The sequence below is a fragment of the Pseudophryne corroboree genome, chromosome 6 (assembly GCF_028390025.1).
Source record: "Pseudophryne corroboree isolate aPseCor3 chromosome 6, aPseCor3.hap2, whole genome shotgun sequence".
Lineage (NCBI taxonomy): Eukaryota > Metazoa > Chordata > Amphibia > Anura > Myobatrachidae > Pseudophryne > Pseudophryne corroboree.
The window spans coordinates 639156973-639184921 of NC_086449.1; the positions used below are offsets into that span (position 1 = coordinate 639156973).

General features: G+C 45.2%; 1 protein-coding gene across 3 annotated transcripts in view; it reads left to right on the plus strand.

Annotated features, from left to right (window-relative positions):
* The window catches only part of SHROOM1 (shroom family member 1), a 240837-nt gene that overhangs the window by 60990 nt on the left and 151898 nt on the right, over nt 1-27949 (plus strand). Inside the window, exon 2 of one of the 3 annotated variants that reach the window (XM_063928168.1) lies at nt 14905-14980. The exons of the other annotated variants lie outside the window; for them this stretch is intronic. The gene's annotated coding sequence lies outside the window, so the exon portion shown is untranslated. The remainder of the gene's footprint in view (nt 1-14904; nt 14981-27949) is intronic. 3 annotated transcript variants of the gene reach the window in all.

Sequence of the window (27949 nt, forward strand, 5' to 3'; positions counted from 1 at the left end):
TACCAAACTTCTTAGCAAATTTACTTGGCGCAGTTGCAGTGCGAACATTGCGCATGCGCAATTAGCGGAAAATCGCTGCGATGCGAAGAAAATCACCGAGCGAACAACTCGGAATGAGGGCCAATATTTTTTTAGATAATGGTCATTTAAATGGACAAGAGGTCATAAAGGGTTAACGTGTGAGATATGTGGTGGAATCCTGACATCCATCAGAAGGGATCAGTACTAAATGCCGCCGGCCGGAATCCCGGCGGTCGGAATCCCGACCACACAATCCCGACAGGGGTGGAGAGCGGAACGCAGCCCCTTGCGGGCTCACCACGCTGCGGGCACTGTGCCTCGCTACGCACGCCACACTATTTTATTCTCCCTCTATGGGTGTCGTGGACACCCACGGAAGGAGAATATGTCGGGATTGTGGCGGTCGGGATTCCGGCCGGCGGCATCTTGACCGCATCCGCATCAGAACACTGACAAAATTCCGACAGCCGGAATCCCTAAGGTAAGTATTGCTGGGAGGGTTAGGGATTTGCTGCTGGGGATTGGGGAATTAGGTGTAGGTGCCACCTGGGGGGATAAGGGTAGCCTGCGCCAGAGGGTTAGGCTACGGGCAGGGAGGGGTTATGGTTAGCCACCACCAGGCAGCGATGTGCAGTCAGGTATATAGCTCAGAAGGCATTGGCTAGTACCAGAGCCAGATTTGCACACAATATATGAGCCCAAGGGTTCATGTGGGCATTATACACAGGTGCAGCACTGTATACTGCTGGAAATTTGGTGAGTCAGAGATGTACGCAAAAGGTAGCCAGGAGAGACACTGCCTCACCTGTCATAGACTTTTTACTCCAGAGTATTGTCTATAAAAATTATTTGAAAAATACTAAGAAGATATTTCTAATATATTATTTGTATTTTTCATATACTTTGTATAATCAAAACTCTGGCATATACGTTAGTATGACAAGAAAGGCTCTGCCTCACCGCACGTCACTGTCACCAGGGTGGTGGTAGGTATATGCACTACAAGGGGAGGGTTAGGGTTGGGCTTGATAATGCTGATTTATATACAGGGATGAAAGCTATACCTTAAACACACTTTAAATACATTTTACCATGGAGCCGCTGCGGCCGCTATACTTAATACACACTCTACGTACTCTTTACGCTATTTGCGTAAAGAGTCCCGTACTGTGTACGGACTTTGCGTACAAACGCCGCGCTGACAGTACACAGTACACACAGCGCGTACACACCCAGAGATACACCGCAAACCCTTAACAGCTATGCAATGCGATAATAATACACTTTAAACCTTAGCAGGGAAAGGAAGACACGACACCAGATTGTAATTAAACTGCTGGGTTCCGACACCACAGCATATTATTACTGAAAGGGGGTTACAATATATACAATACAATACAATACAATACAATACAACAGAATAATGGCTACAGTCAATGGTACATACGTGATTGGATTCGCCGCGCTACCCAGTCTGGTCCTCAGTCATCTGATAGATAACTTTGTGAGTCTTGTGTCTGACCAGGCCTGCAGCAGGCTCTCTTTATACAATTCTTCCAAAACCTAACACAATGGATACTGTAATCTTTGTCCATTGGACACAGGGATGGTCATTTACAGTACAGGAGAGGTCATAGGTTGGTTTGAATAGGTGGGCGATGTCTGTTCCAACTGCTCTTGTGGGTGGTCTCCTCTGGATTCCCGCCGCATACATAATGTACAGTAAATACAGTTTATATCTATATTCTGCTCCTGCACATAACTATTCGCAGAAACATGCAATCTTCTTCAAACCAACACCGGAATATTACCCTTACAATACCCTACGGCTGGATACCAAACACCACCTTATAACCTTGTTCTGTCCCCTCCTATCCTGTAACGGTGAATCCCTTTGTTCTGTTACCATTTAAACTGCTGTAACTTACTGATGTGGTGCAGGGAGATTATGTGTACATTGGCCCTCATTCCGAGTTGTTCGCTCACAAGCTGCTTTTAGCAGCATTGCACACGCTAAGCCGCCGCCTACTGGGAGTGAATCTTATCTTAGCAGAATTGCGAACGGAAGATTCTCAAAATTGCGAACAGAAATTTCTTAGCAGTTTCTGAGTAGCTCGACACTTACTCTGCCACTGCGATCAGTTCAGGCAGTTTCGTTCCTGGTTTGACGTCACAAACACACCCAGCGTTTGCCCAGACACTCCCCCGTTTCTCCAGCCACTCCCGCGTTTTTCCCAGAAACGGCAGCGTTTTTTCACACACACCCATAAAACGGTCAGTTTCCGCCCAGAAACACCCACTTCCTGTCAATCACACTCCGATCACCAGAACGAAGAAAATTCCTCGTAATGCCGTGAGTAAAATACCTAACTGTTGAGTAAAATAACTAAGCGCATGCGCTCTGCGAACATTGCGCATGCGCAGTAAGCGATTAATCGCAAAATAGAGAAATTCGGCAACGAGCGAACAACTCGGAATGAGGGCCATTGTGCACTATTTGGATTAAATATGTAATGTGTTTTGATAGCTTTCCATGCGTTCACAAACTCTACCGTAAATACCCATACCACACGCTAATGCGCAGGACCGCGGGAGCGACCATACGCAAATTGCGGATATGTGCACGGACGGCAGAAGTACACGCGCGGAGGCTATCTGTGTGTAGTTTGTACTTGATGTGTGTACTGCAATATTTTTCGACTTTGACAGTCCACCCTTTGGCAGTCACCAATAACTGCCACTATCTAATCAATAAACAGAAAAATATCTACACAATATCTACAGAAGTTTGGATGGTCGGGGAAGAGTTGTTAGTGGGAAATATATGACCTAGTGGGATAGTAAAAAGCATGTATGTATGAATCCATGTCTGAGGGGCATATATCATCGTGCCGTATATGTAATAAGCTTCGAGGTATTGCGAAGTATACATTAAATCCTTCTCATCCCGTATTAAGGGTCTGTAAATGGGCCAACAAACACTACCGAGCTCTTTTCGGCTTCTTGTTCCAACAAATGGGGTGCACATTTAGTGTATGATACATGGAGGGGGAACATATGTGAGTGCTACTATATGTGGATATCACCTGTCGACTATGTGTGCCATTAACTGGAGGTTGTAGAGATGAAGATAAGACACATATATAAAATACATTCACATAAGCATTTTGGGTAGGGCTGATGTCTTTTCCGGATGGATGTATCTGGGCAGAGGGGGAAACAAAAGAAAAACGGGTGAAAGAAACAGGCCATGAAATTCATTTGCAATCCTTATCATAACACTGTCTCTATGGATGGGTCATAAATTAAATCTGCTGCTATAACAGCGCCCTCGCTCCATAGACTCATCAGAGTTGTGCCGTGCTTGCGCCGCGCCAGAATTCGAACACACCTAAATATCGAACCAATAATTATGACGACTCCCAGGATACAAAGGAGAAACTTCCCAACACCCATAATGACATTCTGAGCCCACTCTCCTAAACCTGAGAACCATTTGTGTGGGTTCAACCATGAGACCCAGCCGGTCAGTTCATTACTCACAGTCGCTAAGGTAAGGTTGTGCTTCCTCCTGAACTCCCACTTCAACTGCAAGATATCGTCCATCTTTTGATCGATGATCTCCGTGGGGTCGTCAGTGCTGTTTGTAATATACGTACAGCACTTCACACCATATTGAGTTGCCAGAGTAACACAGTACCCACCTGTCACGGCTGTGACATAATTAAGGACCATTCTGTGCTGAATCAGTTCCTTCTTGTAAGCTTGTAACTCCCTTCCCGTATACCTGAAGGTGTCGTCATACATCTCAGTGATATTATCTATCAAGTTCGCTAGCGCATGGATATACCTATAATTTATAGTTCCTCTGGCAGTACGGGTGATGTCTAATGCGAGAAGGAACTGAATCCCGGTGGATTCGTGGATCAAATCAGAGGCTGCGTGCTCTATCCTATCTATGAGGTGTCTCTTGATGATGTGTTCATAGTGAGTATGAGTATAAGGAGCCTGAGCACTGCGGTGAACGTCTTTCATCTTATCATGGGTTATGGTCATGACCTCTGGCAGTACTCTCCCAATATAACACAATCCCTCTGAGCTCGGGGCAAGCCACTTGTACGCCTTCCTCCCACATATGAAATAGGCATCATCTGGGAGAACATAGGGGACAAAATATAACATCACCATATTACAAACTTTCCAAGTGAAGAACCCAATCCCTAGCTCTCCCATCTGCTCAGTACAAGTATCGGGCTGGATGATATGAGCACAATACCCTGGCGATACTTTTCCAACCCACATGGTCTTGCTTCCACGAGTATACCTATACCAAAAATACCTCCCACTGTTGGCTATTTGGCGTACAAGTTCAGAGTCTATGGGTATCCTATCAGCTCTGTGTGAAAAGGTCATTGTCTGGTTATTCCACGTCACTTCCCAATTTCCCGGTTTTCGGTAATTGGAAATATTAAAACACAATAAGGACCTGTCTACATGATACTGGTGGAGCTTCAAACTAGGGGGCCTAGAGATGTTGAATTTCTTATCCACCGGTCTCCCACCCCGTAATTCGAGTACCTCATCTATTGCTAAAGGGTACGGTACTAATCCTGACTTGCTCTGACCTTGAGGTACCTGTGAGCACACCCAGCATTACACTGGGCATTTAGACCCAGACATATATGTAATTATTTATGGGGTGGGTGTGGGGTGCGGTGGCCCCTGTGTCGGTATGGCTGGGCAGCTTCAGGTCGGCACACCCTAACACTTTATTAACACTCATGATTTTCCCTATCACTTTGTATATATTTTTGTATTTTAATCACACTTCACTTATATAGCACTTCTGTGCTTCTTATTAACCCTTATTAATTTTCACCTGTGTGCTGACCTGGGGTAGCCGGCCTGTGCCGGCATGATGGGGTCTTGCACCCCGGACCCACACCTAGTATTAGGGACCCCCAGTGACGGAGAAGCCTTGTCGATCGGCCTGTGGGCTTAACCCTATATCTGCAGATATACGCAACTAAGATCTCCGTATTATCTGATTATTATGTAGTATTATTACTCACTCAGTGTGCATTAGGGAACACAAATTGTTTTTTCTTACACAGAATTACCCCTCCCTTTTAGCACCTGACTGATATTACATCTGATTGAGCAGCTTTCCAATATTTGTGCACACCCAGCATTCTGTCTGGTTTAAGACCTTACCCACTAGTGAGTGGTAATCACTCAACGGATGACGGTCCATGTCGATATTAAGGTTGGACTGACATCTCTGGATGCACCCATCCTCAACTATATTCTCACAATTCCTACAAATTCAATATTCATCAGACAATAACCCCTCACAGTGCCTCCGAGCTCCCTGACTACCAGAGCGCTTACTGATGCCAGCCTTACTAAAGTGATGCGCTGCTCCTGAGATCCTACAAATTCATACTCTCCATCAGAACCCATTCCAGATCCCTGCTCGACCTCTCTGGGACCCTCACCAAAACAAACTGTCCTGATCAAAACCAGAATTACTAACAGAACCCGAAACGCAATCTCTTGTGAGCGATCCATTTCGTTAGGGGAAAGGAGGAAAATAAAAAGGAGAAAAGAAAGGAAAAATGCAGGGGGAGGTGAAAAAAAGAAAGTGGTGCGACAACCGTTCTAGGTCTTGTTACTCTCTGTGCTCAGATGCCCTTCAACAGTCCTGCCTCTCAACTTCCCCGGAACAGACACTCTAATGATAAGAGATTCTCTACACTCTGCTCTTTGTCACGAGTTCTCTCCGGGTCAGCGACCTTCTTGCAGTGGGACGAGTGGACCCAAGTCTCTCTTTCGGCGACCTTCAATGCTGTTGTGCTGGTTAACAAGACTTGATATGGTCCTTCCCACCTGTCTATGAGGCAACCTGAGCGTAAGAAATTTAGAATCATCACATAATCCCCAGGTTCAATGTCATGACAATTACTGTTCGGTAGGTCAGGAATCACCAGCTTTAAATTTCTTTGTTGATTTCTTAGCTGCTGGCTCATCCCAACCAAATATTTCACAGTCACTTCATTATTACATTTCAAATCATCCTGGGGGTCTATCATTACATGAGGTTGTCGACCAAAAAGAATTTCAAAGGGTGATAGGTTAAGGGGAGACCTGGGAGTGGTTCTGATGCTGTACAACACTAGTGGCAAAACTTCTGGCCACGACAATCTAGTTTCAGCCATCACTTTGCTCAGCTTGTTCTTAATAGTGCTGTTTACTCTCTCCACCTTTGCACTCGCCTGTGGCCGGTACGGAGTATGCAGCTTGCTATTAATTCCCATCAGTTTGCACATGACCTGAAAGACTTCACCTGGAAAATGGGTACCTCTGTCACTTTCAATTATTCTAGGGATACCATATCTACACACAAATTCCTGCACAATTTTCTTTGCAGTGAACGTAGCAGTATTTGTGGCAGCAGGGAACGCTTCTACCCAGTTGGAAAATACATCAATACAAACTAACACATATTTTAAATTCCTACAGGGTGGTAACTGTATGAAATCGATTTGTATTGCCTGAAAAGGTCCGTCTGTCGGAGGGATATGGGATGGCTCTGTTGGTATTGACTTTCCAATATTCTTCCTCAAGCAAGTAAAACATGTCATTGCTCTCTTACCTGCATGAGAAGAGAATCCTGGCGCACACCAGTAGGCTCTTACCAGCTTGCACATACCCTCTTTGCCCAGATGAGTCAGACCGTGTGCTGCCTCAGCTAGACTTGGAAGATATGCTCTGGGGGCCACTGGCTTACCGTGTCCACCTGTCCAAAGTCCTGAGGACTCCTGGCCATACCCCTTTGACCTCCAAACCACCTTTTCCTGTAATGACAATATATACAATTCCTAGCGCTTGTATATTCAAACGTTCTGCTCGTTTTTTCAATAAAATATTTTGATTATAGCTGCTCCCAAAATAGGTACTGCTGGAATACCAATCAATTGAACCAAAAAAACGAAAATGATATAAATATATCAGGGAGCGCTTTTTAATCAAATATCATTAATTTATTAAAATTTATTACTTAACAATACATATGCCAAATAGTACAAACATATGGCTATTAAAATAATTCTCAACTATGTCTGTATAAAGTTCCATAAAATGGTATTGCACACTGATATTGTTACTTTAGGGAGTCTTGGTACATCGGCACTTAATGCATTTATACTCCTTATGTCAGTCTGATGGCAACGTGAGGATCTTTAAGGCAAGCAAGCCAATTAGCAGTGTTTCCTCCGTGTTGATATGCCTAGCAACAGGAACAGCTGGAGGGAGGGCGCTGATCTGATGAAATCTCAGCGCTATGCTACACCCCCGTCTGTTCTATGCTGACAGTCTCCAAAGACGGACTTCGCAATAAGGGAAGGATACTTCTTACCAGACTATACGTGACATGTCTTGCATGGATCTGTTTATCAGCAGTCTATGACGAAACCGCCGTGAGAAGAGGGCGGAGAAACGCGTAAGGACCGTATTTACAGACCCATACATCAACCTGTCTGCGGCTGCACACTTGTACTGGGAGCCGGTGTTGAAATACCCGGACGGCACTAGGAGATGCTCAAGCTCCACATTTAAGGACTATTGCACGATACTACCTCGGACATCATCTAACTGTGACAAAGATGACAATCTGCTGATAAACAGATCCATGCAAGACATGTCACGTATAGTCCGGTAAGAAGTATCCTTCCCTTATTGCGAAGTCCGTCTTTGGAGACTGTCAGCATAGAACAGACGGGGGTGTAGCATAGCGCTGAGATTTCATCAGATCAGCGCCCTCCCTCCAGCTGTTCCTGTTGCTAGGCATATCAACACGGAGGAAACACTGCTAATTGGCTTGCTTGCCTTAAAGATCCTCACGTTGCCATCAGACTGACATAAGGAGTATAAATGCATTAAGTGCCGATGTACCAAGACTCCCTAAAGTAACAATATCAGTGTGCAATACCATTTTATGGAACTTTATACAGACATAGTTGAGAATTATTTTAATAGCCATATGTTTGTACTATTTGGCATATGTATTGTTAAGTAATAAATTTTAATAAATTAATGATATTTGATTAAAAAGCGCTCCCTGATATATTTATATCATTTTCGTTTTTCCTGTAATGAACACAAATCTTGCATTTCAATTAATTTTTGTGTATTGATTGTGTTGAATGTTATCAGTGATGTGATGTTCGTTTGTATGGGGGTGCTGGCTGCTGATTTAGCAGCTTCGTCTGCCCCGGCTGTTACCAAGTGAAATTGGGTCTTGGTTGTAAGTATGTGCTTTGCACTTGATAACAGCCACTCTGTCTGGTTCCTGTATCGCTGTTAGAAGCCTTTTTATGTGGGACGCATGCGCTACAGGTGTACCAGCTGCCGTCATGAAATTTCTGAGGCGCCATAGGGCCCCGAAATCATGCACTACTCCAAAGGCGTACCTAGAATCCGTGTATATATTAGCTGACTTACCCTTGGCCAATTCACACGCTCTGGTTAGGGCGACCAACTCAGCAACTTGTGCTGAGTGCGGTGGGCCCAGGGGTTCAGCTTCTATGATACCTCTGTCATCTACAACTGCATATCCAGTACACAAGTCTCCCGATTCTGTCTGTCTGTGGCAACTACCGTCGGTGTAAAAGGTAAAATGTACTCCTTCCAGTGGGTTGTCACTGATGTCAGGTGTCGCTGTGAAAGTCTGATTCAGGTATTCCATACAATCATGCATATCAGTATCTGCACTAAATCCTCCTTCACCATTATTCTCATCCTCCACCCTTTGTGCCTGTCCAGGCACACTTGGCAAGTAAGTTGCAGGATTTAGTGAGCTGCATCTCTTAATGGTGATGTTTACCGGGGCCATCAGTGATAATTCCCACTTTGTAAACCGAGCAGATGAGACATGTCTGGTCTGGTTTGGGCTGAGTTCAGTAAGGCTGATACTGCTTGAGGTGTATGAATGGTCAGGTCATGTCCTAACACTACGTCCTCGCTTTTACTTACCAGCAAAGCTATTGCTGCAACATTTCGCAAGCAAGTGGGGAGAGACCACGCTACCGTGTCCAAATGTGCCCTGTAGTATGCTACCGGTCTGCTGGCATCACCATGTCTCTGAGTTAAAACACCTGCCGCGCACCCTGCACTTTCTGTACCGTACAATTCAAAGGACTTCTCATAATCTGGCATACCTAATGCAGGTGCCTGTGATAGGCACTGTTTGAGTCTCTCAAATGCCAGTTCGGACTCATCTGTGTGCGAGACCCGTTCTGGTTTGTTTGAAGAGACCATTTCTTGCAAAGGTAAAGCCAGTATAGAAAACCCTGGGATCCAGTTTCGGCAGTACCCACACATTCCAAGGAAAGTGCGGATCTGTTGCTGAGTTTGTGGCAGAGTCATGTCGCGAATCGCCTGTATTCTATCAGCGGTGAGGTGTCTAAGTCCTTGAGTCAAGCAATGTCCCAAATATTTTACCCTGGTCTGGCACAACTGCAACTTATCATTTGAAAACTTGTGTCCCATTTGGGAAAGATGAAACAGAAGCTGTTTCGTGTCTTTCAAGGACGATTCGAGTGAGTCAGAACATAACAATAAGTCATCGACATACTGTATTGGCACTGATCCACTCTCAGGTTGAAAGGATTGTAAACAGTCATGCAAGGCCTGAGAGAAAATACTCGGGCTGTCAATGAAACCTTGGGGAAGACGAGTCCAGGTGTACTGTACTCCCCTGTATGTAAAGGCAAAGAGGTACTGGCTGTCAGGGTGGAGAGGGACAGAAAAGAAAGCAGAGCAGAGGTCAATGACAGTGAAAAATTTTGCCGTAGAGGGAATTTGCATGAGGATGACTGCTGGATTGGGCACTACGGGGAATTGGCTCTCAACTATCTTGTTTATCCCCCTTAGATCCTGCACTAGCCTGTAACCCCTCCCCCCACTCTTTGTCACAGGGAAGATGGGACTATTGGTGGTGCTGGACATCCTGACTAGGATGCCCTGCTGTAGCAGCCGCTCTATGACAGGGTACACTCGTAGTTCTACCTCTGGCTTCAGAGGATACTGAGGGATTTTTGGAGGTATCCTACCATCTTTTACTTGTACTACTACTGGAGCTACATTCGCCATCAATCCAGTGTCTTGTCCTTCTTTGGTCCAAAGGGAACCCGGTATTTGTGAGATCATTTCCTCTACCTTTGATGGACACTTGTCTATAACAGTAGAATGCAACATTAGCCTTTGAGGGGTGTCTAATATATCTTGTACTTCTTGAGCGTGGTTCCCAGGTATATCCAAGAAGACACCCTCAGGAGTACAGTATATGACACACCGCATTTTACACAAAAAATCTCTGCCGAGTAGATTAGTCGGACCCGATGCAGCCAACAGAAAAGAATGTTTGGTTTGCAAAGGCCCTATCGTAATCTCTGCCGGTCTACTCAAAGGGTATTGTTGCACAGTTCCTGTTACTCCCATTGCCGAAATTGTTTTACCCGTGGTTTTTATATCGTTGAATTTAACACTGACCTGGCCGCCCATGTATCTACGAGAAAAGGTAATGGTACACCAGCTACATCAACCGTTACCTCAGGTTCACTACCAAGGCTAGCAATCAACTTCACTGGCTGCAGACTACAGGTGTGGCCCAACCCCTATTGTGTGTTGAGACCCTCTCGCAGCGCATTGGCAGCTACAATATGTGAGGGGGGTAGCTGAGAATTTTCGGAGGCCTGCCAGTCTTTCCTTGGTGGGTACCTCCTTGTTTCCCCTGCATGTGGCTCGTAATTTCTCCTAAGTGGTCCCTGATCACAATTATGTGCATTGTAGTGTGGTTCATATCTTGGTCTAGGGGGTCGGTATACATTATGTGTACCTTTATTCTTACATTCCCTCGAGTAATGTCCTACCTGGTGACAAGCATAGCATGTTACTATACGTGACTTACCATCAGGGGTCTGGGGTTTCGGCTGATATGGCTTTTTGGTAAGTGCGTCTAGACTCACTGTCATCAGCTTTTCCCCCTGAGACTCCCTGTGCTTACTGATGTTCCTGTCGTGCTCAATAGCGGATTCTCTCAATGCAGCCACCGAGATACCTCTCCAGTTTGGTAGAGAGGTTTGTACCCTTGTTCTTAATGCCTCTTTTAACCCGTCCATTAATACAGTAACAGCTACCTCCCTGTGATGCGCATTATCTTTTATGTCCTCGATCCCAGTGTATCTAGACATTTCCTGCAGTGCTCGATGGAAATATTCGGATGCCATTTCACCTTCCTTTTGTCTTATGGAAAAGATTTTATTCCATTTGACAACAGTAGGGAAATATACTCCTAATTGCAGATTGATTTGCCGTACATTCTCCTGATTGTATTCATCAGTGAGAGGTACTTCTGCGTCTAACTTACAATCAGTTATGAATTTTGCGGGGTCAATATTTGAGGGTAAACATACCCGTAGCACTGTTCGCCAATCTTTGTTCGTGGGTTCGTTGGCGTTACCTAACTCTTTAATGAACCTCTGGCATGCGACTAGATCTTTTCTGGGATCGGGAAATTCTGACATAATTGACCTTAACTCTGCTCGGACCAGGGACAGTGCATGGCAATGTTCCTGATGGGAGTGACTCCCTGAGCGTCAGTCTTCCCATTGGGGACTGCAATCACCCTGACAGGATTTAATTCAATTACATCATTCTGGTTTGATTCTAGAATGTGGGGAGCTATTGTCTCTGCATAATGTACGGTACCGTACTTACCTTTGGACACGACCTCGCTTATCCCTCCGCTAGGGGCCTGACTACTGCTCTTGTTGGTTGGGCCATGCCCACCTGAGTGTCCTGTATGGTGGCTGCTAGAGAGAGTGCCGATATCTTGTTGGGCTCATCCTCCTGCTCGCAGTCCTGGGGAAAATTTAAAATGGGATAGCGTTAGTATATTTATCAATTACTCTCCTATCCTGTGCCAATGTACCATTGTCTGTAGCCACTTTCTCCCCCACAATATATGGTGGTGGTGGTGCGGTCGCCATTGTTTTCCCGCTAGGTTTGGAACCTGCTGCGCAAGCTAATTCCCTTTGCACATCCCCCTCCTGTTGCCATAAATTTAAACAATCTGTATGTCTAATCCTTTGTTTCTTGGATTTTATCAGACATATCCTTATCCTTAAGTTCTGTAATACCTCTAGTTAAAAGCTGCCCACCCTAGGGAATGGTACCCTATCTTTGTCAGTCATACGTACCCATTCAGACAAAAAGTCTTCCGTGTGTGATCCATATTTACCACACATAACAAACCTCGCTGACCCCTTGGGACGCGGCTCTTCAACCTGAACCCTGGCTGCAAAACGTCCACCGCTTGTGCAATTGGATCCCATCGCGGACTTTTTCCTTTTTACGCAATCCCCAATGCACAATACGAACAGACGGTGAAAGTTCTTAGAGCGCTTTCACCCACTCCTTCTCCGCTGAGTACCACGACTCACTCCAATAGTGACCACCGCGAACCCAGTGAGGCCCCTATCTGGTTTCTATTCACTGGAAGTGTTTAGGAGTGACTTACCTATTCCAGTGAATATACACAGCTGGAGATATTCCTGAGAGAGACCAGTGAAAACTCCCTATACACTTATACACAAATCACGCTTGCGTATGCTCTACACAGCACTACTGATACCGCGGTTCTACGCAAAAGCTCGTAAAAGGGGTATCAAGTTGCGCTGTATATATCGCACCCACAAACGCGCGGTCCAATCGCACAGCGTATAGGTACTTGTTACTTATCTGCTGTACGACCACTGGTCGATGTACGAACTGCGACCCTCAGTTCGGAGCGTAATACAAAACCTTTTAACTTTAATCGCAATACTATGCACTATCACGCTCCTCTGCAAATCACCTCACGACTTGCGTATTAAACCTTATACTAACGTGAGTTAGCCGCCTCACGCCACCAAGCCTCCACTCACTCGGTGTACCACACGACGGGATCCCGAATTCCCTGGGTTCGAATATCCACTCACTCCTATGTTCGCTCACTCAAATACACTTTGGTTTTTCTGTACAGAAAATTTGGATTCATTCAGGTTGGCAGCTTTACCCCCAGAGGCAATAAAAATTTTTTTTAATACTAATCTGCTTTAGAAACTGGGCAGTTTTGTGCTATTGTAGCATGGCTACTGTCCCACCTTTAAACTAAACGAACTATCGTGTGGTTTTATTATGCGCACACAACCCTACGCAAGCTTGTGTAATTACGCAACCGTGCGTACCTCTATGCCACGTGTGTGGCCTTGCGCCACGTGCACGTTTTTTGTACGCTGTCCTCACGTTCCGTACCACGTGTATCAATGTGCGTATGCAATAAAACAAATCACACAACTTCTATAAATGTGAGCAATACTAACTATAATCGCTCACTTAACACAACACAGTTTCTTTCTGTATAAACCTTTACAACTAGGCCAGACTGCGTTTGTGCTTTAGACTTACTTCCTTAAACATTTATTTTAGTTTTAACTATATAGCAACAAAATGTAACCGGTTTCACACAGATCTAAATGAATCTAACAATTTGAGTCTTATGGCAACAATGTGAGAGGGTATACAAAGGGTATGGGTGTGTACGAACTTTGCGTACAAACGCCGCGCTGACGATACAAAGTACACACAGTGCGTACACACCCAGAGATACACCGCAAACCCTTAACAGCTATGCAATGCGATAATAATACACTTTAAACCTTAGCAGGGAAAGGAAGACACAACACCAGATTGTAATTAAACTGCTGGGTTCCAACACCACAGCATATTATTACGGAAAGGGGGTTACAATATATACAATACAATACAGTACAACAGAATAATGGCTACAGTCAATGGTACATACGTGATTGGATTCGCCGCGCTACCCAGTCTGGTCCTCAGTCATCTGATAGATAACTTTGTGAGTCTTGTGTCTGACCACGCCTGCAGCAGGCTCTCTTTATACAATTCTTCCAAAACCTAACACAATGGATACTGTAATCTCTTTGTCCATTGGACACAGGGATGGTCATTTACAGTACAGGAGAGGTCATAGGTTGGTTTGAATAGGTGGGCGATTTCTGTTCCAACTGCTCTTGTGGGTGGTCTCCTCTGGATTCCCGCCGCATACATAATGTACAGTAAATACAGTTTATATCTATATTCTGCTCCTGCACATAACTATTTGCAGGAACATGCGATCTTCTTCAAACCAACACCGGAATATTACCCTTACAATACCCTACGGCTGGATACCAAACACCACCTTATAACCTTGTTCTGTCCCCTCCTATCCTGTAAAGGTGAATCCCTTTGTTCTGTTACCACTTTAACTGCTGTAACTTACTGATGTGGTGCAGGGAGACTGTGTACATTGTGCACTATTTGGATTAAATAAGTAATGTGTTTTGATAGCTTTCCATGCGTTCACAAACTCTACCGTAAATACCCATACCACGCGCTAATGCGCAGGACCGCGGGAGCGACCATACGCAAATTGCGGATATGTGCACGCACGGCAGAACAAGTACACGCGCGTGTGTAGTTTGTACTTGATGTGTGTACTGCAATATTTTTCGACTTTGACAGGCTGCATAAAGGATGGGTTAGGGTTAGGCACAAAGAAGGAGTTTGGAGTTAGGCTTCGGTAAGGGATGGTTACGGTGGTGCCGGGGAGGGGGGTTTGAATACTTACTGTACTTCACCCCTGTCGGAATCTCGACCTTCGGGATGCCAGCATCGGTAATGTAACGGCCAGCATCCCGTCCGCCAGGATTGCATACTGGTCCCGCGTGATGGTGTAGTATGGCACTTACCTGCTCCATCTGTGCTTACTTTCAGGAAACTTGGTGTTCCGCAGCTGGTTCAGGAATGCAGATTGGATGCCTCTAGCATGGATGGGATATGTTACAATCAGGTACAACCCAACAGATACAGCAGGGGAATAACCTAGGGCTGCCTACCTATTGCTGGGGTGGGTATTTATCATCACTGGTGCAAGTGCCCCAGACATTGTTATTTGCCTACAGAGTACCTCACACTATGGCCTACTTAGGTCTCCTGAGGTGTACAGTTAGGGCAAAGTGATAATCACCAATGCAAGCCCTGGTCACCTCGATTGTTGTTCACTGCACCTACTGTATGTACCTTCACAAAACAGGCACAAGCCTTCCATCTGGCTTCTCTAGATCTACCAGGTTAATGTGTCCTAACCTAAAGCTCAACTTCAACCATACAACTGACCCCAATGTGCAACAAAAGAACTAACAGGCTTAGGGGTCTATTTTACTAAGCCGTGGATGGAGATAAAGTACCAGCCAATCAGCTCCTAGCTGCCATGTTACAAACCGGGTTTAAAAAATGACAGTTAGGAGATGGTGGGTTGGTACTTTATATCCGTCCACTTTATCTCCATTGAAGGCTTAGTAAATAGACCCCTAAGTGTAATGCACTAACCCTATCTACTTGTCAGTTTTGTGAAGTACATTCAAACAGGAACACTATAGGCAGGGCTGCCTTAACAGCAGTGTAGGCCCCTGGGAAAGCAATGCACTGCGGCCCCTATCTATCCTCCAGCTGTGTGTGTGTGGGGGGGGGGTGCTGTCAGCAGCAGCTTTAGTGTCCTGAGGGGGGGGGGGGGGGTACTTTCTGCTCAGCCTGTGGTACCTGGAGCAGTACATTCTGCCATTTACTCCTTTTCTGCACAGATGGTGGGAGACGGGGCGGGAGGTAGAACACTAAACTGTAGGAAGGGAGGGGTGGATAGTGGCGAGGGCTTAATATTCATCTTTTTCTGGTGAGAGGGCAGCCTGTTTGACTGCTAATATCTCCAGTTCCTGGAAATAGATTTCTTAGCTTTCAATGGTATAAAAAACTAGAGAGTTCCAACTTTCAGTAGGTACTGGGGACTTGGGGATCAGAGTTCAGGAGCCAGAGTAATCCACCGACGAAAATATAAAACTGCATACCAGGTGTGTGGAACTGGATCAGGGACCTGGAAGGCTGATAGTACCTCTGGGCCTAGGCATAGTAGAGTTCAGATGCCAGTGTCCGCTGAAAGGGGAGAGTCCCAGCTTTTGGAGTATACCCTCAGAAAAACTCTAAGTCAGACAGAACCTGATATATCTGGCTGGGAAGAGCAATTGACAGGCTCGGATGGGGACCACTGCTTTATAGTCGGATATCTCCGGTTCTCCAGGGCCGATTTAATAAAAATCTGGTACCCCTGGAAAAAGGGGACCATCAGCAATCGGCCTAGGGCCCTTCTATCCTGGGGCCCTTGGGCAACTGCCCATTCAATTTCAGCCCATACGAAAAGATGGCCATGAGTACAGGAAAGGAATACACCAGCAAGCTGACTTAAATGGGGGCCTGACTGCTGGGAGGACTTAGTGGCAAGATGATTAGAGGATACAGTATCTAAACATAAACTGGGTATCATCCGATTTCGACGGGAAGTAAGCATGATGTATCTTTCATTTGATGAACTGAGTTTCCTTGGCCGACCAGGCAAATGGTGGTCACACCAAATATTAATATAATATAGATTTCTCTTCTGTTCATTCACTTTTTGTTTTGTTAATTGATAAAAGTAAACTTAAAAAAAAATTGATTTTTGAAAGCATTCTTACTTTACAGCATTTTTTTCAACACCCGCCTATAACTTTTGCACAGTACTGCGTGTGTGTGTGTGTGTGCGTATATATATATATATATATATATATATATATATATATATATATGTATGAGAGAGAGAGCACCTTTCGTGTTGACAAATCCACAAATATAACATTATAGCGTGCATAACAAATCTATAAGACAAGTAGGCTTTTGTGCTTCATATATTGGCTCCATCTTCCTTTATTTCCACCATTGTTGGATACAACTAAACGAAAATTTAAAGTGCATAGAGTAATTCTGTAAGAATGAGCCTAATTCAGACCTATTCGCTCGCTAGGTTTTTTTGCAGTCCTGCGTTCGCATAGTCGCCGCCCATAGGGGAGTGTATTTTCGCTTTACAAGTGTGCGAATGCATCTGTAGCAGAGCTGTACAAACAGAGTTTGTGCAGTCTGAGTAGCCCAGGACATACTCAGCCGCTGCGAACACATCAGCCTGACCGGAATTGATGTCAGGAACCCTCCCTGCAGACGCTTGGACACGCCTGCATTTTTCCAACCACTCTCAGAAAATGGTCAGTTGACATCCACAAACGCCTTCTTCCTGTCAATCTCCTTGCAAACGCCCATGCGAATGGATTCTTCGCACAAACCCACCACTGAGCGGCGATCCACTTTGTACCCGTGCGACACGCATGCACAGTTTAGACCTGATCGTCCGCTGTACGAAAACCCAGCCTAGCGATCAGGTCTGAATTAGGCCCAATGATCAATAAAGTGCAATAGTGCCACAAAATGTAAACTGCAAAAAAAAAATCACAAAACCGCACTTCAACAGCAAACCATGCATATAAAATAAAATACAGCTCTATGAATGATTAAAAAAAAATCCTTTGTGTATCAGTGCCACACAAAATGTTGCAAAATAGAACTGCGTACCAGATGTGGGGACACACACACAATGGTGAATTTCCCACTAAGCATGTGCGGCACTTGTTGGGGGGTGGCACTTGGACGCATATTTCATTACATATTTCAGCCTGATTTTCCGCAAGGCAGCATACCTGGTGGGTCTCAAGGGGCCTGGACGAGGCCCCATTCCCGACGTACAGGATTCCAGTGGTCAAGAGGCTGCTGCCGGAATCCCGACATGTGCTGGAATGCCAACGCGGAATCCCACCAGCCAGAATCCTGAATGTATGTATGCCGGGGAGGGTTAGGGTTAAGGTGTGGGAAGGGAGTTTTCGGGTTGGGTAGGGTTAGTTTAACCCTCGGGATAATGGTAGTTAGGATACCAATGTCGATATTCTGACCGCCAGCATCCTAACTGCCTGCATCCCATACCCAAGACATTGGAGTATCTGGGGTGCCGCCTAGATAGGTTAGCAATCAATTTGGAAATACATAAACCTGTGACCCAAAGTAGATGATGTTATCATATAGTGTAGGATCAAAAGAGCAGAGACGCCTTGACATGGCTGGTAGCCTATCATATGTTTGCAAATGTAAGTAACTGAGACCTCTGCCTCTTCTATTATTATGTAGGATTTAAATCTCTTAATGCTGGCCTATTGCAGTGTACTGGGGGATTTTTTTTTCTTTTCTGCATGTATGGCCAGCAATAATGGATCATTTTTAATCAGTGACGTGCAGTGAGGTCAATTACTGGGGAGACATTGGGAGAGTGATACATAAGGGGCACAGTAGGCTAGATCTGGAGACAGTGTGATGGAGGGGCACTGAGCTGAATGGGAAATAATGGCAATGAGATGGGAGCGGGGAACACTAGGCTGGAGGAGGGGGGACTCCATGCTAAATGGGGGTCACTGTCATTGGGCTGGTTGGGGGTTCTAGGTAGGTGGCGAGGGCACGGGCAATGAGATGGGCCAGTGGCTGGATAGGGCGGGAAGGGAGGAAACACTAGAATGCGAGGTGGGTCAGTGAGATAACAGGGGACACTGGGCTAGAGAAGGGGAAGACACTGGGATTGGGGGGGGGGGGGGGCGGTCAGTGAGATAGGGGAGTCCACTGGGCTGGAAAGATGGGAGCGCAGACCTAGTGTAGCTGCTGCAGTACCAGGCATGCCTCCTTTAGCAGCCACTCAGCCTCCATCTCTCTGCTCAGTGCTGCTGCAGTAGTTTTACATATCTTCTTTGTATTTTCTTCATTTTATAGTGAAAATTCTTGGATCATGACAGACGAGGCTCTGCCTCCCCTGCCTTCACATCACTGGTTTTAATAGTGTCTGTCATACAAGAAAAATAGTGTTCTTTCAGTTAAATGGGGCACAGTAGCCTACAGCGGGTTGGATATGAAATGCTGGCGACAGTCAGACTCCTGACAGTGGAATGCCAGCGGTCACAATGCCGGTGGATCCCGGTGAGCGTTGTAACCCAAATCCTAACCCACCCCCCGCTCCCGCAGCCTAACCCTATCTGTTCCCCTCCCCCACGGCCTGACCCTGTCCATCCCCTGCAGCCTTATACTGACTGCCTAGATCCATCAGGATCTTGACTACATCACCCTACAGCAATTGTTCAGGCAACTTTTCTATATGTTGATATTGTGGCATTGTGAAATTTTACAGTCCTACGTTTCTACATGTGCTTATTGCATACCTCCCAACATGACCCTCTCCAGGAGGGACAGAATGCTCCGCTCCTGGACTTCCCTCTCCATTTATAATTGCCCTCACCTGTAGTGAAACACCTTTCTAATCCACTGACCTGTTCAAAACAGGTGATGGCAAACATGCCTTCTATATCCATCTCTGTACAAGATCTGACCACAGAATGTGTTAAACGTTGATCTGTAAATTTAAACTGCACTTAAAGCTACTGTTAATGCAGCAGTCAGGCAAACACTTTCTCTACTATGATTTTGGTTATACATTAACCAGCTATACTCGTTTCTGCTGTTGACTCAGTATACATTTGTGGCTGTGGGAAAAACACACATTTTGCAAGTCTAAAATATCTAAATATTCCTGAAAAATAAATGCAGTTCATTTCTATAATCTATTCACCTTACTTCTGTCCAGATGAAAATCAGACAGACTCCTATTTATGAAATGACATATCTCCTACGTTGCTCAATGTGTATGGGGGATTGTGCGCTTCTGCAGTCGCTAGCGACGGATACTTGGTTTGATGTGCTACACATCAAACCAAGCGATATCGTTAGCGTCCTGATATATGTTAATGAAGGACGGAACATGATCATTTTGTCTTTCATTAAGGTCGCTCCAGTGTGTACTCGCAATCTGGGCTGATGGGCATTCGTTTTGATGTCTGATTGAATACCCGTCGCTCCAGTGTGTACCCAGATTATACAAGCAGTCTATCACCATGTGCCACTGAATACCACTGTCCTCGTATACTTCTGTATGGGAATGACAGTCCTCTCCAATTTTAAAAGCTGAGAAAAACTGGGATTTTATTAGCCTGTTTCCGATAGGTATTGCCATCTTCAGATGGTTTAGCAGCTCTTTCCTCAGACTGTGTAGAATCATCTCTCCAGACCGCTTTGCAGTATAACATTTAACTTCTGCCATCAGCGTTGAAAGAAGTGGCGTTACCATTCACCGGGACAGCTGCTTATTGGAAATAAAATGCTAAATAGCCTAGTCACTGGATTCAGGGCCGTAGCGTACGGGAAAGACCAATAACAGGGGCACAGGTAGGGAATTCAGACTGCGGGATCACGAGCCATTAGGCAATCACTTACACTTTGTGGTAGATTCAATTAAATTCGGGACTTAAGGGCCCTACACACTGGCCGATTTTTTGAAAGATACGAACGATCTCGTTCATAAATGAACGAGAACTCGTTCATATCTTTCAGTGTGGAGACTCCTGCGATGAACGATGCGCGGCCCCGCGCTCGTTCATCGCTGGTCTCCCGTCGGCTGTGCATGCAGGCCAATATGGACGATCTCGTCCATATTTGCCTGCACTTCAATGCAGCCGCGTGACGGGGGGAGTGAAGAAACTTCACTCCCCCCTTCACTGCCCCCCCGCCGCCGGGTCGCTCGTCGGCCGTATCCGCCGTCGGGCAGCTCGGCGGCGGGTCGGCCAGTGAGTAGGGCCCTTTACTGTTGCCTCTCCGGAGCTATTCAGTTTTTGCCAGTTTCCAAGGTAAGCCCATTAAGTGGCCAGGCCTATGGAATTACCCTGTGTGGAAAGCACCAGAAGGTGAACTTAATGCAGATTTTTCCTTGCAGCTCCTGAGAAATGCCACACGGGGTAACGGCAATAATTGAATAGCTCAGCCGTGCTGTAAGTCCCATGGTTAATTATAATTCTTACCAGTTTTTTATATATATATATATATATATATATATATATATATATATATATAGTGCGCACATATTCCGCAGCGCTTTACAGAGAATATTTGGCCATTCACATCAGTCCCTGCCCCAGTGGGGCTTACAGCCTATTGCCCAGATTTATCAAGCCCTGGAGAATGATAAATTGCCCGGTAATAAAGTGCCAACCAATCAGCTCCTAACTATCATTTTTCAAATACAGCCTGCAACATGGCATTCAGGAGCTGACTGGCTGGTACTTTATCACCGTGCAATTTATCACTCTCCAAGGCTTGATAAATCTGGGCCTATATTCCCTACCACATCTACACACACAATCATGCTAGGGTTTCGTTTTCATTGGGAGCCAATTAACCTACCAGTATATTTTTGGATTGTGGAGGAAACCCACGCAAGTACGGGGAGAATATACAAACTCCACACAGTTAGGACCATGGTGGGAATCGAATCCATGACCTACGTGTTATAAGGCAGTAATGGCAATGCTATTACACCATCTGTACTGCCTAATTAAATCTGCCCCTCTGTTTATATACATACAGATAGATAGATAGATTTTAATTGTCAGTCAGTCATTAATTCAAGTTCACCTTGCTTGATTGTAGCGGCAACTGCCTCATTGGTGAGAGCTGTAAAGGTCCGTACACATTAGACGATGTTGCTCTATGAGCGACGTCGTCTAATGTTTCCCTTCCCGGGCCGGCCGGTCGGCGGCCGACTGTACACACTGAGCGATATGACCGATCATATCGCTCAGTGACGTCACGCCTCCGCCAGCCGTGCATGCAGGTCCTGGACGAGAGTCCAGATCCTGCATGCATGCACTGCCGTCAGCGACGATCGTTGCCGACCCGCGGGGCCGCGCATCGGTCGTCGCTGGTGGCATACACACTTGCAGATAAAAGGAGCGGCGTCGCTCAGGGAGGGGGGAAATGAGCGACGCCACTCATTTTATCGGCAAGTGTGTATGGGCCTTTAGGGTCTCTGCAGGTAGCGAATGCTGCTGCTGCTTGTAAATGTGCCTGGCGGTTCCGTTGCTTCTTGCCAGGCGTTTCTGCTCCTCTTAGGTGTCTGTGGGCAGCTGTAGCTGTGAGGCAGGGAGAGAACAAGAAAGAGGCGGTGCTAGGTGCAGCATTATTATTATTATTACCAGTTATTTATATAGCGCACACATATTCCGCAGCGCTTTACAGCGAGTATTTGCTCATTCACATCAGTCCCTACCCCAGTGGAGCTTACAATCTATATTCCCTATCACATGCACACACAGACACATTCACTCTAGGGTTAATCATGTGTAATGACGTTGCAACATCTTAAACATGGCCCGGACCATAACAGGTGAAGGGGGACAGGGTATATGTGTGTGTGTGTGTGTGTGTGTGTGGGGGGGGGGGGTACCCTGGCCGGTTTGATCACAGTACTCCAAACTTGACATACCTTTTGTACCCCCTGTTAAATAGACTCATTACATTTCTAACTTTTCTGATACTTGGTTCCATCAATACCTACAAGGCACACTGACATTTTGAACTGCTAGTGTAAGCAGACTATGGGGTCTGTTGTTTGAAGGACGAAAAATCCCTATGGCTGGAGGAAAAAGTGTATGCTGTCACTGGTGGGAACGCTTTATGATATAGTTACATAGTTGTTGAGGTTGAAAAAAGACAATTTGTCCATCACGTTGAACATATTTGATCTACTGTTATGCTCGGGATTTACTTTTTAATGACCCAGATACTACCAAACATTATTAAATATTATATACCTGGATACCTTTATCTGATAAAAATGTGCTTAACCCTTTTTTTAAACATGTTGGACTGGATGTAATGGGTTGCGAGACGGATGGAGCTCCGAGAATCAGGCCGAACTTGTACATTTTTAGTTAAAAACCGCAAACATTTACAAGGCAAAACCAACCAGGTTGGCCGAGAATTCCATATCTTTACTGTGAAGAAACCTTTCCTTCGCCGAGTATAAAATGTCTTCTCTTTTAACCTTAGGGGGTGACTGCGTGTCCTGTGTACAGATCTCTTTAACTTTGCCATGTTGTGTATGTGACAAGCATCATGGTGGTACATATACCACCGCAATCCTATTACTGCCATCCCAGGATAGCATACGGTTCCTGTCTCTCACATTGCAGTGAGCAGGTTCTGTTACAGGCTGTGCTAGTAACTGGCATCTGAAAAATGTGTGCCAGTATTTACCTATGCTGTTTGCACTTTGATAAAGAATAAGTTACTCATGACCATGACATAATGTACCGGAGCATGTAACACTATTTGCTTTGTTCTTCACACCATCGTAAATCAGACTTCACATAACCATTTCAGAAAGCTCTGAATATACAGTGGCTTATGTGATGGTGACATTACTGTAGTCAAAGCCATGTGTTTCCCCCCCCCCCCCCCCCCCCCTAGAATTTTCTTACAATTAATTTTACACGGGTCCAACCCAATTTAGTCTCTTTTCTTAGTACCAATAAAAATCATGTTTATAGATGTAAAATGGGTTGTGGACTTCCTAAGCACAATTATCATTGTGTCCTCATACACCTAGCCTCAGTACGCCATGCAGCGGGAGCAGACAGGTCTTGTGAGACTCTGCTTGCACCAGGTGTCTATTTTTTTTTTTTTTTTGCCGAAAATGCATCTTAGTTGCAACGCGATGCGACTGTGACGCACCAGGAGACTGTGCTGATTAATTGAGTCTATATATGGAGCATAACAGAACTTGTATTGGAAAAAAGCTGCAGCTGCTACATTGTATCACTTTATATACAGATTCAGAGACTCAGTCGCACACAGATATACAAGGCGTTATGACGCATTTTCCACAGAAAAAGACACCCAGCGCAAACGCAGTCTCACGCGACATAGCATGCCAAGAGGGGATCAGTACGAAATCCCGCTGGACGGGATCCCAGCGGTCGGAATACTGACACAGGAATCCCGACCGGCACAATCCCGACAGGGGGGCGAGCGCAACGCAGCCCCTTGCGGGCACACTAGTTTATTCTCCCTCTAAGGGTGTCGTGGACACCCACAGAGGGAGATATGTCGGGATTGTGCCGGTCGGGATTCCGGTGTCGGGATTCAATCCGGCGGGATCTTGCCCGCATCCCGCCAAGAGGGGCTGTTGGTATGACTACAGCATTGATGTATGACTACACCTCTGTATATCAGTACAGCTTCATATTCATAATGGGACCTTTTCTCTCTGATTTTCTTATCTACTATTAACTGTGTGAGGGCACATAAGACGGGTGTGGATTGTTATATTGACAGTCGGCATGTCGATATTTAACTAGTGATTTATTTTCACTATTTAAACTATAATCCTAAAACTAACCCTAGCAGTAAAATGTACTGTCACCATGCACAATGTCTACATAATGATGATGTAGACATGTCACATGATGACAGTCTGCATTCTGGCTGTCGGAAACCTAAATATTGACAACATGACTGGATGCCCATGAGACAGTGGTCCCCAGCTTCATCTGAGCTATTTTGTATGACACAATAATAGCACAGGCTTAAAGTTTTAAGTGTCCTGTCCTCCACTAAATTCCACCATCAGAGTTAAGTGGGGGGAGAGGAAATGGAGTTGTTATCAGAAAATAGGCTGAAAGCTGTCACTCTAGAACCTGAAGATTTAAGATGCTGTTGAGGAGATGGGAGATATGGTTAAATTCATACTTGCTGATATTGTAGGCCTGCCATCCGGGTCATGCATGGTGGAGGTATACAATGTCATGGTGGGCAGATTGGGGTGATGTGTCTACAGATGGACCACCCACTAATGCATAAAGATGTGAGTGACTTTGGTCATCCAAGACAATTGCAGACTTTGCTGAACCTCACGAATTCCAGGCGCCTACAGGGCATCCTGGGAGATGTATGGAGTAAAATGCAGACAACTACAGCACACACCTGGAAGACTTGCATCTATGGTGTTACACGGCACACATGGTACTACAGCAATTAACTGTGACAGTACTTTGCCTATACTGATGTGGATAAGTCCATGTGTGGCCAGCAGCTCCATTTTTACGTTAGGTTAGGAGCAAACCTATAATGAGGTGACTCCGGACAGCCATGCAAGCCTGTGGCAGAGACTGCCAACACAATTATTCCAAATCCTTGAATAATAGACTAAACAAGAGCAGGAATGTGAAAGCCAGGATATTAGAAACGGAGTAGGCTTTTTACAATTCTTAAAACTAAATAAACCCGATAACAAAACTTATTCCTGTTAAACTTGATGACGAGCCCATTTACATTTCTAGAATAAATGATTAAAATGATTACACTGCCAGAATATAAAGTGAAGAGGACATTAACATAGTAAAGGTTAGTTACAAACTTCTAAATAAGGGGTTCATAGATAAGTTTCTGCCTAACTATCCACAGTGCACATTGCACAGAGCATTTCTGCATTTCTTACCTTTATTGGGATTTTTTGGATCACATGGAAAACACGGAGGTCCATTACTGCTTTAGGACAACCTGGTCATTCATTTCAACATACACTCTTAACCAAGCAGGATTTTAGAAAAAATGTATATGGAATTGGCTTCTAACACCTTCCCAAAAGTCTGCCTATGCTAGGATAATTGATTAAATCAGCAGCTATTTTATTTATCACTTGCTTCAAATATACCCAATAGGTTATAGCAATAACTTTGCTCATAAACCCATTAGAATTTTGGATCAAATACCGATTGGGGGAAAACAAAACACAAAAAGGAAGAAAAAAAAAAAACAAAAACAAAAAAACACTGCTTTCTCTCCCTCTCTCATCATCATATGCAGCTCAAACTCATAGTAATCTGTCATTGATGACCAAATGTATACATATTGCTCCAGCTTCATTCTTTCACTCCGCCCACCACGTTCTGCAGTTCCTATCACACCATCACAGGCTTCTATTCTCCAATCCCTTGGCATTTTAAAAAGAAAACACAGGCGCATTCGTGGGAAGCGAGCAGGCAGGAAACTTATTTCCCCCGGTAACCATCTACGTCCTTTGCCCACCTGCTCACCCCCATACACAAAGAACAATCAAATAGAAGTAATACCCAAAAGACGGCCCTATGTTTGGAAGGACAGAACTGTCAACTCTCGCTTTGTGACCCCCATACCCAGAGCTCCTGCACTTAACATAAAGAAAACTGAAGGCCCTCTGGTATGCCCAATCAGGTCAGTCCTTTGTAATGCCAGATCTATAAGAAACAAGACTGCAACAATTGCTGACCTTATTGAATCTGCAGATCTAGCCTGTATTACAGAGACCTGGCTAGACGAAAATGCAGCACCTATATTGGAGGCTGCGGTACCAACAAACTACTCTGTCATCCACAACCCAAGACTGGACCGCAGGGGTGGCGGGGTGGCTATCTGCTTCAAAAAAGAACTTAAACTTAGGGTCCACCCTATTGAAATTACTCGCTCATTTGAGTGCATTGCTGCCCAGAGTTCGACAGGATTAGGTTTCAGAGTACTTCTCATCTACCGGCCACCTGGAGATGGAAAGATATTTCTACAAGAAATTGCAGACACTGTTGCGGGCCTGGTTCTGGAACATCAAAGATGGCTCATCCTCGGGGATTTCAATGCATGGGTGGATGATGAGCTCTCACGCCTTGGCCAAGACCTCCTGTGCACAATGAATGGTCTGGGCTTCACACAGATAATTCCCTCTGCCACACATAAAAGTGGTCACACTCTTGATCTTGTCTTTCAGATTGGATTAGAAGTCACTGACCTAAAAATAAACCCAGTCATCTGGTCAGACCACTACTCCCTCTGGTTCTCAGTTGCAACCCCTCAAATAAGATCTCTGCCCGTGGAGTTGACCAGGTACCGTCCAAGGAGGGGTATGACTCCCCAGGCTCTTGCAGCAAATATGGATCTCTCTGCTATACTGGGTGCCTGTGAAGATCCCTGTTCCCTAGTCCGTTATTATAATAGGGATGTTAAGGCTGCAATTGATATTATCGCCCCTGTGCGTATAAGACCTCGTAAACCACATCGTCAAGCTCCATGGTACGACAACAGTGTTAGTGAGCTCAAGAAAAGGGGGCGTAGACTGGAAAGACGATGGAGGAAGACTAACCTAGTGGATGACAAAATAAAACTAATAAAGCATAACGAAGAATATCAATCGACAATCACTCGCAAGAAATCACAGTTCCTGTCAAATGAGATCACAGCAGCAAACAATAGGCCAGCTCAACTTTTCCGCACAGTGGAGATGCTTTGCAAGCCAGCATGCCTGCAGACTGATGAGACCCTTTCCCAAGCAAGATGCAACGAGTTTGCAAACTTCTTTGCAGATAAAATATCCACCATCCGGGCTGGAATATCCACAGTGCCATCAAAGGAGAGCCAAACTACAAAGCCTGCCAATATAAGCTACCTGCCTTCATGGACCAGCTTTGACCCAGTGGATGTAAATGACACTGCTGAAATTGCTCGGATTTTGCGTCCCACCACCTGTGGCCTGGACCCAGCCTCAACCAAGCTTCTAATAGGTTGTACGGATATAATCGGTCCTGTCTTTGCAAAAATTGTTCAATGCTCTTTGCAGACAGGCATTTTTCCCGGACCCCTAAAGGAAGCAATTGTTAGACCACTTCTTAAAAAACCTAATTTAGATCCCGACTGCATGTCCAACTACAGACCGGTATCAAACCTTCCTTTCCTAGGAAAGGTTATTGAGAAAGTGGTTGCAAATCAACTGGAAACTCGCCTGACAACCCATGATATTTATGATCCATTTCAATCAGGATTCAGGAGAAGACATAGCACTGAAACAGCCCTGGTGTGTGTGTTAAATGATCTTCTGATGGCAAAAGACAGAGGTGACTGTTCAATATTAATCCTTCTGGATCTCTCGGCAGCATTTGATACCGTGGACCACGGGCTT